General features: G+C 38.9%; 1 pseudogene; it reads right to left on the bottom strand.

The window, feature by feature from the left end:
- Nucleotides 1-14,895: 14,895 nt before the first annotated feature.
- LOC118635366 lies at nucleotides 14,896-16,643 on the bottom strand (annotated as a pseudogene).
- Nucleotides 16,644-17,260: the final 617 nt, after the last annotated feature.

Genomic DNA, 17,260 nt, shown 5'->3' with positions numbered 1-17,260 from the left:
TTCTGATTGGTGTTTCAGGCTTCATAGGGTATATTCCTAGAAGTGGGATCACAGGGTCAAATGGTAGTTCAATTTTTAATTTTTTGAGGTAACACCATATTCTTTTTCATACTGGCTGCACCAGTCTGCATTCCCACCAGGAGTGTACTAGAGTCCCCTTTTCTCCACATCCTCGCCAACATTTGTTGTGTGATGATTTGTTGATGGCGGCCATTCTGACAGGCGTGAGGTGATACCTCATTGTTGTTTTAATTTGCATCTCTCTGATGATTAGTAATGTTGAGAATTCCTTCATATGTCTCTTGGCCATTTGTATGTCATGTTTGGAAAGGTGTCCAGTCAGCTCCTCTGCCCATTTTATAAATGGGTTCCTTGTCTTCCTTTTCTTGAGTTGTATGAGTACTCTGTATATTTTGGAAATTGACACCTTATCTGATGTATCATGGGCAATGATGCTCTCCCATACAGTGGATTGTCTTTCCATTTTGATGGTTGTTTTTTTGCTGTGCAGAAACTTTTTAGTTTGATGTAGTCCCATGTGTTCATTTTCCCCTTTGTTTCTGTTGCCTTAGGGGATGAATTTGTGAAAATACTGTTGCGTATGATTTTTGAAATTTTGTTGCATACATTTTCTTCTAGAATTCTTATGGATTCATGGGTCACATTTATGTCTTTTTACCATTTTGAGTTTGTTTTTGTGTATGGTGTAAGTATATGGTCTAGTTTCATTTTTTTGCATGTAGCCGTTCAATTTTCCCAACACCATGTATGAAAGAGGCTGTCTTTACTCCATTGTATGCTCTTGCCTCCTTTGTCAAATATTAATTAAGCATAATGTCTTAGATCCCTTTCTGGGTTCTCTGTTTTGTTCCACTGGTCTACATGCCAGTTCTTGTGCCAGTATCAGGCTGTTTTGATTACAGTAGCTTTGTAGTATAACCTGATATCTGGAATTATGATCCTACCTACATTGTTCTTCTTTTTCAAGATTGCTGTGGCTATTTGGGATCTTTTTTGGTTCCATATGAACTTTTGAAGAATTTGTTCTAGTTCTGTGAAATATGTCTTTGATATTTCTATGGGGATTGCATTGAATCTATAGATTTCTTTGTGTAATGTCGACATTTTAATGATGTTAATTCTTCCAATCCATGAACAAGGTATGTGCTTTCAATTTTTTTATGTCTTCCTCTATTTCTTGTTTCAATATCCTGTAGTTTTCTGCAAATAGGTCCTTTACTTCTTTGGTTAAGTTTATTCCTAGGTATCTTAATTTTTTGTGCTGCAATTGTTTTTAAGAGCTACTGGGGCTATTATTTATTTTATATTTATTTATTTTTTAAATAATTTACTTTTGTTACAGATATTTCTCCTTTTTTTCCACCACTGATTCTCCCCTCCCTCTACCTACCCAACTATTTGCCAGCTTTGTTGTCCATGTCCATTGTTCATGCATATATGCATATAAGTTTTGTGGTTTATGTCTTCCACACAACCCCCTCTTCTTGAGTTTGTCAGTCTGTACCCCACTTCCACATCTCTGGGACTACTCCATTTCTCAGACTATATGTTAATTATATTCCACAAATAAGTGAGATCATCTAATACTTGTCTTTCTCTGTTTGGCTTGTTTCACTTAGAGTAATACTTTCCAGGTACATCCATGTAGTCTCAAGCATAAGAGATCTTTCTTTTTTACAGCTGCATAGTACTCCATTGTGTATATGTAACACAGCTTTTTCACCCATTTGTCTACTGATTGACATTTGGGTTGTTTCCAGATTTTAGCTATTGTAAATAGTGCTGCTATGAACATATATTCTTTCTGATTGGTATTTAAGGCATCTTAGGGTATATTCCTAGAAGCGGGATTACTGGAACAAATGGAAGTTCAATTTTGAATTTTTTGAGTAACAACATATTGTTTTCCATAGTGGCTACACCAGTCTGCCTTCCCACCAGCAGTGTACTAGAGAACCCTTTTCTCCACACCTCGCCAACACTTATTGTTTAATGATTTGTTGATGGTGCCCATTCTGAAAGGTGTGAGGTTATAACTTATTGTTGTTTTAATTTGCATCTCTCTGATGATTAGTGATGTTGAGCAGTTCTTTATATGTCTCTTGACCATTTGTATGTCCTCTTTGGAGAGATGTCAATTTAGTTTCTCTGCCCATTTTTTTAATTGGGTTTGTTCTTTTTTTGTTGGGTTCTATGAGCTCTCTCTATATACTGGGAATAAGCGCCTTATCTGATATATCATAGACAATTATGCTCTCCCATGCAGTGCATTGGGTTTTCATTTTGATTATTGTATCTTTTGCTGTACAGAAGATTTTCAGTTTTTTATAATTCCATATGTTCATTTTCTTCTTTGTTTCTGATGCCATAGGTAATGTATCAGTGAAAATTCTGCTGCGTATGATGTCTAAAATTTTTATTTATTTATTTAATTTATTTATTTTTGTTACAGATATTTCCATTTTTTCCCCCACTGATTTCTTCCTTCCCCTCCCTCCCCACCCTGTCCAAAGCTTTGTTATCCATGTCCATTGTTCATGCACCCATTCATATAAGTTCTGTGGTTTATCTCTCCCCCAACACCCCCTCTTCTGGGAGTTGACAGTCTGTACCCCACTTCCACATCTCTGGGACTACCCCATTCCTCAGACTGCTATGATCATTATATTCCACAAATAAGTGAGATCATATGATACTTATCTTTCTCTGTTTGGCTTGTTTCACATAGGATAATACTTTCCTGTTCCCTCCATGTAGTCTCAAAAGATAAGAGATCTTTCTTTCTCAGAACTCAATAGTACTCCATTGTGTATATGTACCACAGCTTTTTTATCCATTGGTCTACTGATGAACATTTGGGCTGTTTCCAGATCTTAGCTATTGTAAGTAGTGCTGCTATGAACATGGGGGTATGTATATTATTTCTGATTGGTGTTTCAGGCTTCTTAGGGTATATTCCTAGAAGTGGGATCACTAGGTCAAAAGGAAATTCATGTTTTTTTGTTTTGTTTTGTTTTTTTATTGATTAATTTTTGTTACAGATGATTCTCCTTTTTCCCCCCCACTGATTCCCCCCTCCCCCTTCCCTCCCTGCCCCTTTCCCAGATTGTTGTCCATGTCCACTGTTCATGCATACATGCATATAAGTTCTGTGGTTCATCCCTCTCCCACCTCCCCACTCCTTAGGGGATTGTCCTCAAACTGTTATGTTCATTATATTCCACAAATCAGTGAGATCATATGAAATTTGTCTTTCTCTGTTTGGCTTGTTTCACTTAGGATGATACTTTCCAGGTCCCTCCATGTAGTCTCAAAGGATAAGAGATCTTTCTTTCTTACCGCTGCGTAGAACTCCATTGTGTATATGTATCACAGCTTTTTGATCCATTCGTCTACTGATGGGCACTTGGGCTGTTTCCAGATCTTAGCGATTGTAAATAGTGCTGCTACAAACATGGGGGTACATATATTCTTTCTGATTGGTGTTTTATGCTTCTTAGGGTATATTCCTAGAAGTGGGATCACTGGGTCAAATGGGAGATCAATTTTTAATTTTTTGAGGTGACACCATATTGTTTTCCATAGTGGCTGCATCAGTCTGCATTCCCACCAACAGTGTACTAGAGTCCCCTTTCTCCACACCCTCGCCAATACTTGTTTGATGATTTGTTGATGGCGGCCATTCTGACAGGTGTGAGGTGATACCTCATTGTTGTTTTGATTTGCATCTCTCTGATGATTAGTGATGATGAACAAGGAAATTCATGTTTTAATTTTGTAACACCACATTGTTTTCCATAGTGGCTGCATCAGTCTGCATTCCCACCAGCAGTGCAGTAGAGTCCCCTTTTCTCCACACCCTGGCCATATGTGTTGTTTGATGATTTGTTGATAGCCGCCTTTCTGACAAGTGTGAGGTGATACCTTATAGTTGTTTTAATTTGCATCTCTCTGATGATCAGTGATGTTGAGCATTTCTTCATATGTCTCTTAGCCATTTGTATGTCCTGTTTGGAGAGGTGTCTATTTAGTTCCACTGCCCATTTTTTAATTGGGTTCTTTGTCTTCCTTTTGTTGAGTTGTATGAACACACTCTATATATTCGAAATTAACCCCATATCTGATATATCATTTTCAATGATGCTCTCCCACAGTGTGGGTTGCCTTTCCATTTTGATCGTTGTTTCTTTTGCCATGCAGAAGCTTTTTAGTTTGATGTACTCCCATGTGTTCATTTTCTGCTTTGTTTCTCTGTTTCCTTAGGTGATATATCAGAGAAAATTCTGCTGTATATGGTGTCTGAAATTTTGTTGCCTACATTTTCATCTAGTATTTTTATGGATTCATGAGTCTCATTTAAGTCCTTTATCCATTTTGAGTTTATTCTTGTATATAGTGTAATTTGATGGTCTAGTTTTATTTTTTTCATGTAGCTGTCCAATTTTTCCAATACGATTTATTAAAGAGGCTGTCTTTACTCCACTGTATGCTCTTTCCAACTTTGTCAAATATTAATTGAACATATTGCCTTGGGTCCATTTCTGGGTTCTCTGTTCTTTTTCACTGGTCTATATGCCTGTTTTTGTGCCAGTACTAGGTTGTTTTGAGTACAGTGGCTTTGTAGTATAACCTGAAATCTGGTAATGTGATCCCTTCAAATTTGTTCTTCTTTTTCAAAATTGCTGTGGCTATTCGGGGTCTGTTTTTGGTTCCATATAAACTTTTGAAGTATTTGTTCTAGTTCTGTGAAATATGTCGTTTGTATTTTGATGGACATTGCATTGAATCTATAGATTGCTTTGGGTAGTAAGGACTTTTTAATGATATTAAGTCTCTCAATCCATGAACAAAGTATGTGCTTCCACATTTTATATCTTCCTCTAGTTCTTTTTTCCATGACCTGTAGTTTTCTGCGAATAAGTCCTTTACTTTTTTGGTTAAGTTTATTCCTAGGTATCTTAATTTCTTTGCTGCAATGGTAAATGGGATTGTTTTCTTAGTTTCTCTTTCTGCGAGTTCATCATTGGTGTATAAAAATGCCATGGATTTCTTGACATTAATTTTGTATCCTACTACTTTGCCAAATTCATTTATTAAATCTAGTAAATTTTTTATGCAATCTTTGGGGTTTTCAACGTATAGTTACATTTCATTTGCAAATAGTGACAGTTTCACTTCATACTTTCCAATTTAGATCCCTTTTATTTTTTTTCCTTTTGTTGTGGGTAAGATGTCCAGTACTATGTTTAATAAGAGTGGTGAAAGTGGGCATCCTTGTCTTGTTCCTGGTATTAGGGGAAATTCTTTTAATTTTTCCCCTTTTGTGTGATGTTGGCTGTTGGTCTTTCATATATGGCCTTTATTATTTTGAGATATGATCCCTCTATTCCCAGATTGCTGAATGTTTATATCAGAAATGGGTACTGGATGTTGTTGAATGCTTTTTCAGCATCTATTGATATGATCATATGATTTTTATCTTCCATTTTGTTTATGTGGTGTATCACATTTATTGATTTGCCAATATTTACCAGCCTTGCATCCCTAGGATGAATCCCACTTGGTCATGATGAATACTTTTTTTGATGTATTGCTGGATTTAATTTGGTAGTATTTTGTTCAGGATTTTGGCGTCTATGTTCATCAGGGATATTGCCCTGTAGTTTTCTTTCTTTGTAGTGTCATTTCTGTTTTGGAATTCGAATTATGCTGGCCTCATAAAACAAGTTTGGACATCTTCCTTCTTTAATTTTTTGAAAAAGTTTGATGAGAATAGGTATTCGTTCTTTTTTGAATGTTCTGTAGAATTCCCCTGTGTTGCCTTCCGTGCCTGGGCCTTTGTTTGCTGGGAGAGTCTTGATTACATCTTCAATTTTCTTGTTGTTATTGGTCTGTTCATGTTTTCTATCTCTTCACAGACCAGTTTTGGGGCACTATGTCTTTCTATAAATTTGTCCATTTCACTGAGATTGTCAAATTTGTTGTTGTATAATTGTCCATAGTATTGGATAACAATCCTTTTGTTGTATTTGTGTGGAGTCAGTTATTATTTCTCCTCTTTCATTTCTGATTTTGTGTATTTGGGTTTTCTCTCTTTATTTCTTGGTGAGTCTAGCTAAGGCTCCATCAATCTTGTGTATCTTTTCAAAGAACCAGTTCTTTGTTTTATTGATCCTTTGAATTGTTTTTTGGTTTTCATATCATTTATTTCTGCTCTGATCTTTACCATTTTCTTCCTTCTACTTGCTCTAGGGCTTTCTTTTTGTTTCCTTATTAATTCTTTAAGTTGTGAGGTTAGTCTATTAAAACTTTTTCTTACTTCTTGAAGTATGCCTGTACTGGTATGAACTTCCCTTTCAGAACTCCTTTCGCTGCATTTCATACATTTTGTGTTGTTGTGTGTTCATTTACATTGGTTTTCTGGAAGTTTTTAATTTCTTCCTTGATCTCATCAGTAACCCATTGTTTAATAACATGCTATTTAGCTTCCATGTGTTCAAATGTACTTTCATGTTCTTGTTGCAATTGATTTCTAGTTTCATGCCATTGTGATGTGAGAAGATGCTTGATATGATTTCAATCTTCAAGAAGTTGAAGAGATTTAGTTTGTTTCCTATCATGTGGTCTGTCTTTGGGAATGTCCCATGTGCACTTGAGAAGAATGTGAATTCTGCAGAATTGGGGTGTAATTCTCTGTAGATATCTATGAAATCCATTTGCTCTAATGCTTCATTTAGAGTCTATATTTCCTTGTGAATATTTTGTCTAGATGATGTATCCAGTGATGTCAGCAGGGTCTTGAAAGTCCCCTGATATGATTGTATTGCTGTTGGTTTTTTATTTGAAGTCCTCCAGAAGATTTTTAATATATTTTGGTGCTCCTATTTTCAGTGCATATGTTTAACAATGTTAAAACTCCCTGTTGGAGAGATGCAAATTAAAACAACAATGAGGTATCACCTCACACCTGTCAGAATGGCCGCCATCAACAAATCATCAACCAACAAGTGTTGGCGAGGGTGTGGAGAAAAGGGGACTCTGATACACTGCTGGTGGGAATGCAGACTGGTGCAGCCGTTATGGAAAACAATATGGTGCTACCTCAAAAAATTAAAAATTGAACTTCCATTTGACCCAGTGATCCCACTGCTGGGAATATACCCTAAGAAGCCTGAAACACCAATCAGGAAGAATATATGTACCCCCATGTTCATAGCAGCACTATTTACAATAGCTAAGATCTGGAAACAGCCCAAGTGTCCACCAGTAGACGAATGGATAAGAAAGCTGTGGTACATATACACAATGGAGTACTATGCAGCGGTAAGAAAGAAAGATCTCTTATCCTTTGAGACGACATGGAGGGACCTGGAAAGTATTATCCTAACTGAAAGAAGCCAAGCAGAAAAACACAAATACCACATGATCTCACTTATATACGGAATATAATGAACATAACAGTCTGAGGAATACAGTAGACCCAGACACATGGAAGTAGGGCACAGACTGACATCCCTCAGAAGAGGGAATGGGGGGTGGGGGGGTGGGAAGAGATAAACCACAGAACTTGTATGCATGTATGCATGACCAATGGACATGGACAACTAAGCCGGGGACAGGGTGGAGGGGGGGTAGGGTGGGGGGTGCCAATGGGGTAAAAAGGTAAAATATCTGTAACAAAAAAATAAATAAAAAAAACAAAAAAAAACAAAAAACTCCCTGTTGGATAGTTCCTTTCAGTATTATGTAGTGGCCTTATTTGTCTCTAGTTATGGCCTTCATTTTGCAATTTACTTTGTGAGATATATGTATTGGTACCCCAGTTTTTTTTTGCTTTCCATTTGCTTGAAAGATGTTTTTCTAACCCTTCACTTTCAACCTATGTGAGTCTTTTGTTGTGAGGTGGGTCTCTAGTAAACAACATATATGTGAGTCATGCTTTCTTTTCCAGTCAGCTACTTGGTGTCTTTTTATCAGAGCATTCAAACCATTCACATTTATGGTGACAATTGATATGTACTTATTTATAGCATTTGTGTGTGTGTGTGTGTGTGTGTGTGTGTGTGTGTGTGTGTGGTTATATTTTTCTTCCTGTGTCTTCTACTAATATAGCAGTCCTTTTAGCATATCTTGCAGTCCTGGTTTGGTGCTAATATATTCCTTTAGCATTTTTTGTCTGGCGAGTTCTTTATTTGACCTTCTATTTTGAATGCTAGCCTTGGTGGATAGAGTAGTCATGACCTTGGTTATTTCATGCCACTCCCTTCTGTCCTGTAGTGTTTCTGTTGAGAAGTCAATTGAGAGCCTTATGGGGTTTCTTTGTAGGTAACCTTTTGCTTATCTCTTACTGCTTTTAGGATTTTCTCTTTGTCTTTAATTTTTGACATTTTAATTACTATGTGTCTTGGTGTGGGCCTGTTTGGGTTCTTCTTGTTTGGGGCTTTCTGTGCTTCTTGAACTTGAATATCTTCTTTCTTCCCCAAGTTAGGAAAGTTTTCTGTCACTATTTCTTCAAATATATTCTCTAACTGTTGCCCACTTTCTTCCTCCTCGGGGACTCTTATGATGCGAATGTTATTATGTTTCCAGTTGTCCCACAGTTGTCTTAAGCTGTCTTTCTGTTTTGTAAATGTTTTTTTTTTTTTTTTTTCTTTTTGTTTTCTGTTTGGTTGATTTTTTTCTACCCTGTCTTCTAATTCACTGATATTGTCCTCAGCTTCCTCTACTCTTCTGGTTAGTCCTTCCAATGTGTTAATAATTTCTTCTATGTCATTCTTCATTTCTACTTGGTTGGTTTTCAGTGTTTCTTTATCGTACTCATGGTGCTGATGTCCTTACACATGCCGTGGAGATTCCTCAGGATCATGGCTCTGAACTCTACCTCTGATAATTTTCTTAGGTACATTTCATTGATCTCATCTTCGATAGAGTCCTCTTGTTCTTTCATTTGGGATTTGTTTCTTTGTTCCACCACTTTGGCTCTCTCAGTGGGTTTTAGAGCCTGCCAACTTTTCTCTGTGGGTGTTGCTGTTCTGTTGTTTGTGGCTCCCACTACAGGGTTTGGATGAGCCTGGGTGGACCCACGTTAAACACCACTGTCAAGTCTAACTTTTATGGTTAGATTTGCATGCCCAGGAAAGATTCAGTTATTTTCTTGCTTTATCCTTTTGGCTAGTAGTCTCAGTTACTCAGTGCCTTGGAATGTAGCCCTGGTGTTCTGAATAAGAGGATTTCCAAATTGTGGGATAGATGCTGGTTGTCAATGAGCCTCAATTTGCATTTCTTTGCCTTACCTGAGAAAGGCTGAGTCTCCGATGTGGAGGGGCTGCTGCTTTATCCCACAGCTCTGAGAAGGAGCACACTGGCCACTGTCCTTTGTGGCCTCAACTCAGCAAAAACTCTGAGTGCCCTCCAAATCCCCCGTGTCTCCACAGAGTTTCATCCCAGTCTGCCCTCCCTCTGCCAGAGCCCCCAGGTAAGTAGTTGCGGCTATCTTAGTGCTCTGTCCCGGCTCTCTGTGCTGTGGATCAGGCTTTGTCTTTATTCCCCAAGGGCTATGGTTACAGCTAAAGCCGCTGCTGTCCATGAGCTCCCAGCTTGCCACCCTCTTGTGCCTCTGCAGATCCTGCCATTGTCCCTTGTTATATGGTCCTGTCCTCCTGCTTTTCTATTGCTTTCTTCCATGGATTTGTATTTTTTTTAGTTGTAATTCCAGTTTGTTCCTGGGAGATCCTCTGAGTAACTTCTATTTACTCCACCTCCATTTTTACATCCTCTAGGCTTATCTTGTGCACGGCTAGGTCTCATAAGCCTTTCTGGGGTCCCCGTACCCTGCAGGTCCCGCGGGTAACTGGATCGCACAGTCCCTTTGGGGACCCGTCTTAATGCCTATGTTATGGGCTGCTAGGTCATACATGCCTCTCTGGTCTTTAAGCATCCTGTAGGTCCCATGTGTAACTGGATGGCACAGTTCCTGCTGGGGTTCACAGGCCCCTCTGGTGCTTCAGCATCCCACAGGTCCTGTGGGTAACTAGATCGCACAGTTTCTGCTGGGTTGCAGAATCCTCTCTCGTGCTTCCGCATCCCACAGGTCCCAAGGGTAACTAGATTGCACAGTGTCTGCTGGGTCACACAGGCCTCTCTGGTGCTTCAGCACCTTACAGGTCTTGTGAGTAACTGGATCACACAGTCCCTGCTGGGTGGCACAGGCCTCTCTGGTGCCCACGCACCCTGTAGTTCCTGCAGTTGGGCAGCTGGATCACACTAATCTCTTTCATACTCAAGCTTCCCACTGCTCTTGTGGGCTACTGGCCGCACAGGCCTCTGTGGATCCCCAGGTCCCACCACTGGTAGCTGGGGAGTTATGATCCTCTATGGGGTTCAACTCTTGCTCAGCTTTTGCTGTAGTTTTTGGGGATGGGTCTCAGCTGCTGGTCTGTGCTTCTGTTGCCTAGATATGGATGTCTGCTTCCCACGTTGTGTTGCTGGGGGTACAACTTTACTCTGATTGGGCTGCTAGTATGGGGGATTGTGCTGGGCTTCAGGCTGTCCACAGCTTCCACGACTGGCACCTTGGTAGCTCTACTACTGTGCACTGGTCTGTGTTGACACAGAGTGTCCACTTGTTCCACGGTGCCAGGTGCAATGGTGGACTCAGGTTACTTGGCCCTAGCTCTTCCACTGCCTCCTCCCAGGGAAGACCCGGGATCTTCCAAAATGGTGGAACCTTTCTGTAGGGCAGGGAGAAGTGCCCTAAAGTGCCGCTTACCGTGGTAGCTGTCTGCTCCCATTTACAGCACAGAAACTTTCTGCTCCGTGGCTCTGCACTGCTTGAGTTTGGTCATCCACATTCACGTCCACTCACACTCTTGCTCACTCTCTCCAGGGTTCTTGTTTTTTTATTAATACAAAAAATCACCTTGATATTTTCCTCCTAATTACTTAATATATATCAAAAACCTTTAAGAATCTATTTTGTGTCATTTATAACTTCATTACTTTTTCCAAGTCATTCTTCAAATATAACAATACTGGTGGCACCTATGAGGAGCAACTACCCATCATTATCACACCAATCCTATTCTCTTTATTCTGATAGACTCTTTGATAGACTCTTTGTTTTTTGCACCATATTGACTTTCTTTTTTTTTTTTTTAATCTTCACCTGGGAACATTTTTTTTTTTTTGCGTTTATCTTCAGATAGAACGGAAGGGAGAGAGGGAGGAAGAGAGAGAAAGAAACATTGATGTGAGAAAGACACATCAAGTGGTTGCCACCTGCATGTCCCCAACTGGTGCTGGGGTCAAACTGCAACCAAGTTACGTGCCCATGAGCTGACGCTCTAATCACTGAACCAAACTGGCCAGGGCATACATTGATTTTCTTATAACCTAATTTTATTATTATTATTATTATTATTTATTATTATTATTTTATTTCTCTGCCCCAGAGTGAAGCATAATATCTAATAGAAAAAAAGTTTTTTTGTTTTGTTTTTGTCAGAGATAAAACTTTGTATGCCAACAGTAGCACCTGGCAGAGTAGGAGCTCTTTAAATAATTGCTGTGGATGAAAAAGTAAAGAATAACAGAGGTGACATTCAAGATGGCAGCAGAGTAGGTTGATCTTGCACTCATCTCCTCCCAGGACCAAATTGGAAATACACATAACTTGGGGAACAATCACACTAAATAACCAACTAAGAATAGTTGAAGAGGAGTCTTTTAACCAAAGATTTGTAGAACTCATATTGAGACTAGTAGGAAGGGTGGAGACACATAGGGGTTGGCCACACATAGTGGTGTCTGAGGTTCCAGAGGGATATCTCAGCTGTAAGAGGTTCCTCCTGAGAGGTGTGGGGTCTAAACCCCAGGCAGGGCTTCCCAGCCCAGAGCAGCAGAGCTGGGAACAGTGCCCACAGAGCATCTGACTGTAAAAATTCGTGAGGTTTTTGTCACCAACGAGAATTAAAGTCCACTGGAGACACAAGCACCTTTTTAAAGTGTCAACATGCAAAATTTTATTTTCAGCCACTCATCTTGGGCTCTGTCAGAGGGATGGTGGTACACACTGGAGTCACCTGAGGAGAGTTGGAGGCTTGTGTCTCTGGGGATAGATGTTGGGGGACATCCACCATGATCCCTGTAATAAGTTATTTTCAAATACAGCAGTAGCCATCTGTCTTCGGTGGTACAATACCCTCTGAATGACATCAGCTTCTTAGGGGAAGCAATTACTTAACCCTCAGAAATTCCTATTGCTCCACCCTGCCAGTCTTAAGCCTTGCTGAGGAATCAGTGGCATAGGCCAGGGTATAGAAGACTGGGCAGACTCAGGGGGTGTCTGTTACTGGCTTTAGGGCAAGGCCATTCCCACCAATTTTTTATTATCCTGACTGGAGCTTCTCCTTCATGGGAGATCTGATAGAAAACCCTCCTAGCTTCCAGAAAACCCAAATTCTGGGATCCAAAAGCCTCACCCACCTTAATATTAGGGGCTGCATCCTGCCAAGGTCAGGGCAAATTCCAGGACATATTCAGTTGTGTGGCACAGGGACAGGGTATCATGACCATAACCTTCCCTGATGTCTGAACATCCCCTCCACCTCACAGTAGATCCACTAGCCCCATCCTTCCAATTCTGCCAGAGGCTCTTTCAGTGACAAACTAACAAGCAGCTAGCAGGTGTCATTAGATTCTGGGGTGCCTTTAAACATCTGACCTGCTCTGGGTCCCTATGCTAATAAAAGATAGCCTTGAAACACAGCTTGGTCCTTCCAATGTGCAGCCAAGCCCAGAAAAAGCAGCAACAAACTGTCAATCACTTGAGGCTTCAGACAACTTTCTGAGGGCCTGGCACAGACAACATTTGATATTGGCCTGCATCAGAGTCCCTCCCAAGAAGCCCATAACAAACACACCAAGTGACGAGCTTCAGAAAGCATCAGAACAGGATCCAACAAACTTCACAAACATCATATCCAAAGGGAGATTACAGCAGACACTAAGGTAATGCAAAATCTGCTATGTTCTTTTTAAAGTTTTTTTTTGTTTATTTTTAATTTTTTCTTTTTCTCTTTTTACTTTTTTCTATTTTTATTCTTTGTTTTTTCCCCCTTTTATATTTTAGTCTTCTTTGTTCCTCTCTCTCTCTCTCTCTCTCTCTCTCTCTCTCTCTCTCTCGGTCAACATCTGCACAATTGCATGCAAAGCCTCGTCAAAGTTATGTTTCAAAGCCATCCAGCATGAGAGTTGATACCACACATGAATGGTCCAACAACAATCAAGACTCAATTATAATAGGAGGGCCACTATAATCCATACAAAGGGCATTTCTAGAGCACCCATTTCAGGGGATAAATGATACCACACCATTGAGTTCTGCAGAACACCTACTACATAAGAACACAAAATAAAGACTGTGAGTCATAGCAGATCTATCTAATACATAAAAACAAGCACAAAGAGACAACCAGAATGGGAATAGTAAGAAACATGCTCCAAATGAAATAACCAAAGGTGTCTCCAGAAAAAAAGAGCTAAATGAAATAGAGGCAAGCAATCTATCATATATAGAGTTCAAAGTAATAGTTATAAGGATGCTCAAGGAACTTAGAACTACAAAGATAAGAAAAAGTGACATAGAAACCATGAAAAAGAACAGTTGGAAATAAAGAATTCAATGTCCTACATCAAGAATACACTGCAAGAAATAAAAAGCAGTTTGGATGAAGGAGAGAATAAGATCAGCAATTTGGGGGAAAAAAAAAAAGGTAGAAAATAGCACCCAATCAAAGCATCAAGAAGAAAAACAAGTAAAAGAATGAGGATAGCCCTGGCTGGTTTGGCTCAGTGGTTAAAGCGTTGGCCCACTGACAAAAGGGTTATGGGTTTCATTCCCAGTCAAGGGCACATAACTGGGTTGCAGGTTCAATCCCTAGCCCCTGTCAGGGTCATGTGAGATGTATCTCTCTCACATCAAGGTCTCTCTCTCTCTCCCACTTCCTTCCTCCCGTCTTCCCTCCCTCCTGTCCACTCTATCTAAAAATATCAATGGAAAATTATCCTTAGGTGATGATTTAAAAAAAAAAAGTATTTCAGACAGTTTAAGGGAAATTTGGGACAATATGAAGTGTAATAACATCTGCATCATAGTGGCACCAGTGGAAAAGAGTGCTAGCAATGCATCAAGAACCTATTTGAGGAAATAATTACTTTCCTAACCTGGTGAAGTAAAAAGACAAAAAAGTCCAGGAAGTGCAGAGAGCCCCAAACAAGATGAATATAAAGAGGCTCACACCAAAGCACATCATAAATATAAGGTTGAAGACAAAGATATAATCTTAAAAGTAGCAAGACAAAAGCAGATAATAACCTACAATGAAGGTCCCATTAGACTATCAGGTGATCTCTCAACAGAAACATTTCAGGCCAGAAGAAATTGACATGATATATTCAAAGTGATGAAAAGTAGGGACCTACAATCAAGACTACTTTACCCAGCAAGACTATCACTTAACCTTCACTTAACCAGTGGTTCTCAACCTTCTTAATGCTGCAACCTCATGTTGTGGTGACCTCCAAATAAAATTATTTTTGTTGCTACTTCATAACTGTAATTTTGCTACTGTGATGAATTGTAATGTAAATATCTGATATGCAGGATGTATTTTCATTGTTATAAATTGAACAGAATTAAAGCGTAGTGATTAATCACAAAAACAATATGTAATTATATATTGGGAAATATTTATTTCTAATTACAAATAAATAAAATTTTTTCTTAAAGGATGGTGTAGCATGGGTAACAGTCTTAACATAACAACAGTAAATTACATTGCTACATTTTGTGACAGTATGCATAAAAAGCCAACGTCAGTGCAAAGGTTGAGATTGCTTCTTTCTCACCAGATCAGAAATTCTCGGGGAAGTCTTTGTAAGAGCTCAACGAAGACCATCTTCCACAACAAGTCTACTTCTGTATTTAGACTTGATAACCAGCAAGCTTGAAAACCCTGTTTCACAAAGATATGTTGTTGGAAATGGAAGAAGTTGCAACAGTCTCAGACAGAATAGGATATGATGCAAACACTTGATCCAGAATTTTGTAATTGGCTTTGTAGAGAAATCAGTTCTCACTTCATTGCTTGTTAATAAGTTCAATGAACTCCTCTTGTGCTGTCTCAGAAACATCTTCAACTTTGGCTATGAATGGGCTTCTGGCAAGTGCAAATGGGGTGTGAGGTAGATTTGGAAAGTACAATGAAATTTCAACTGCAAGCATGTGAAAGTTTTCTTTCACAGAAATTATCATTGTAATCTGTTTGACTGGTTCAATGTCATGTTACTCAGAGAAAGCAGATAAGGTAGACAACATGTAAATTTTATTTTCATCCAATTTTTTTTTGCCAAAGCTGAAGTTTCATTTGGAATGATTGAGGCATGTTGCATTTAAGATGGCAAAGATGTCAACCAAGTAAGCTATTTTTTTGCAGTTCACTTTTATTGCTAAAAAGTGCTTCAAATTGCAATCTTGCTTTCTGATTTAAAAATGTTTTGAGTTCATCCCAAAGTTCAAAAACACATTTTAAAACTTCCTGTTGACAATCATCTTACTTCAGTGTGAAATAGCAGAGCATTGTTCAGCGCATCCAACTTCTTGCACAGTTGTGAAAACAGTTGACTGTTTAAAGTGCTCGCCTTTAAAAAAAATTGACAGAACTTATGATGCTTTTTATTACTTCTCTAACTCTTATGGCAGTGTCTTTGTTGCTAATATTTGCCGATGAATTATACAGTGAGTTCTGATGACTTTTCGTGACTCATTCAGTACAAAACGTTGAAACCCAGATTGACATCCTAGCATAGCTGGAGCACCATCTGTGCAAATCACCACAAATATTTTCCCAAGAGATCTTATGCTCTTTCAGAAATGAACCAACTATGTCAAATACATCACATGCAGTAGTTGTCGTTTCAAGAGGTTTGCAAAAAAGAAACTCACCTTTAAAGTTGCCATCATTAATATACCTCACGTAAACCAGTAATTGTGAACAGTTTGCAATGTCTGTAGATTCATCAAGCTGGATGCTAAATATTGGAAGTAGAGCAGATTTAATTTCCTGGGTTACCTTATCAAGAATATCAGCAGACATGTCATCTATTCTTGTGCAGACAGTGTGATTAGATAAGAAAATTGCACTCAATTTCATAAGAAGTTCATCCCTGAGCATAGTTTGAACAATGTCTTTGGCCACTGGCAACAGTAAATCCTCAGCAATGGCATGAGGTTTCATAGCTGGTGATTCTGAGTGCCACCAAATATGACGCTTCAATGGCTGCTAGGTTTTGTTTGCGGTACATACCACCAGTGTCAAGTCTAGCTTTCTCGAGTCCATCAGTTTTGCTTCTAAAATAGTTGGTATCCTTGCCGGCAAAGCTCAGATGCTTGCTATCAAAATGGCATTTTAGTTTGTTTGGCTTTATAGATTCAGCTGATAGAACATCACAACAAATAACACACTGCAGTTTCCAATTTCTGCTGTAATTATTGAGGTAAAATCATACTTTAAAAAATTCTCACTATATTTTCTTTTCTTAACATTCTTCTCTACACAATACATTGTCATGAGATGGTTTGCTCATTAAAATAATATATAACAATAGCTTTAATAATACGAGAGATGATACATGGCAAAGTTTAGTCAATACAGTTCATTAAAGTTTCCAATGATTTACTATTCTCTGTTGTTTTTTTATTATTTAATTAATTTAATTATTTTTGTTACAGATGTTTTTCTTTTTCCCCTACTAATACCACCCTCCCCCACGCTCCCAGCCCTGTCTCCAGCTTTGTTGTCCATATCCATTGTTCATGCATACATGCATATAAGTTCTGTGGTTCATAGCTCCCCCTCAACCACTCTTCTGGTGACTGTCAGTCTATACCCCACTTCCACGTCTCTGGGACTACCCCGTTCCTCATACTGTTATGTTCATTATATTCCACAAATAAGTGAGATCATGTGATATTTGTCTTTCTCGGCTTCACTTGTGTTGCTCACGATAATACTCTTCAAGTTCCTTCATGTTGTCTCAAATGATAAGAGATTTTTCTTTCTTACAGCTGGATAGTACTTCATTGCGTATATCTACCACCACTTTTTTATCCATTTGTCTACAGATAGACATTTTGGCTGTTTTCGGATTTTACCTATTGTAAACAGTGCTGCTATAAAAT

This window comes from Molossus molossus, unplaced genomic scaffold, assembly GCF_014108415.1.
Source record: "Molossus molossus isolate mMolMol1 unplaced genomic scaffold, mMolMol1.p scaffold_m16_p_2, whole genome shotgun sequence".
Taxonomy (NCBI): Eukaryota; Metazoa; Chordata; class Mammalia; order Chiroptera; family Molossidae; genus Molossus; species Molossus molossus.
Note: the sequence above shows the minus strand (reverse complement) of the source record. Positions and strands in the feature narration are given on the sequence as shown.